A 1,249-nucleotide genomic window follows, 5' to 3' on the forward strand; every position below is an offset into this window, starting at 1 on the left:
CAGAACATGTATCGATCAAAGTAATAATCTTTGTACCTCAACATTGCAGATGTTAGACACAAGGGTGGACACTATGCACTAATTATTTTTGAGTAACACCATTTCTTACAGTTATACTCCTGTTTACACTGTTAATTTTATCTGTATTGAACTGAAATTCTGAGTTTTGCTATTTTATTTACATTTTGTGTAATTGTATATAGTCCTCTTACTACTTTCAGCAGATGTTCGATTAAAATTATAAATATTCTTTTTCACATTCAACACATTATCAATGGTATTGAAACTATTATTACAGAAAGCTCCTTAAACTTAAAAGTTAAATTACTAACATTATCTTGTCATATCTACTATATATATATTATTATTAATATTAACACAGAGACACGGATATGTTTTATTTATTTATATACTCTTATTCTTAACATGTTTTTTGTATTGTACACGACATTTCTCAAAGTTCAAACATATTTTCAATTTATCAGTACAGTGTATATACCGTCTAAAGCCTAAATATAATATTAATACGGTCTGTTATTTTGATATTTCCATGTTTACAAACATTTAATCCTAACACATACCTTGCTCTGATAGTAATACTAATAATAATATCCTTCTTTTCCACGCAAAAAAAAACAACAAAAAACGTAGACAGGAATATTATTCTTACAGCTACTCAACGCTAAACTTATAAACAATTATTACTCAATCAAGCTAGCCTTTCTGCTACAAATTCGGTAAGTGTGAGTTCTCACAGTTAAGTACATGAATGAATCCGAAAGCGAAACCAAAACCTCCAATTGTATCGCGCCATTTGTTATGTAATCTATGGCAAATAGTAACCTTTCAACAGAGATTATCAAATTCAAAACCATTTCGAAAAGATAGACAATTGAACAAGTTAACGTAAGGGATCGTCGGAGAAATGATTTTTTTCCGACTCAGTCTCTTCTGACAAGTTGCCCTTCAGTGGGTTAGCGATCAGTATACTATAGTCCTTAGAGCTAAAAACTTGGTTTTGATATTCGTGGTGAGCACAGCACAGATAGTCCATTGTGTAGCTTTATAGTTAACATCAAACAAACTTTTAGTAAGTTTTTCATGTTATTGTACATCACGCAAACAAATGTCAACGGAACATTTATGCAACGTTACTAAACAAACTAATAAATTTAACGAGATTACTCTGCAACATTCTTTACCAGAAATAATACTGTGTTACGTCTCCGTCTGTTAATTGATTTTCCGT

The sequence above is a fragment of the Limulus polyphemus genome, unplaced genomic scaffold, assembly GCF_000517525.1.
Source record: "Limulus polyphemus unplaced genomic scaffold, Limulus_polyphemus-2.1.2 Scaffold2611, whole genome shotgun sequence".
In the NCBI taxonomy this organism is placed as follows: Eukaryota; Metazoa; Arthropoda; class Merostomata; order Xiphosura; family Limulidae; genus Limulus; species Limulus polyphemus.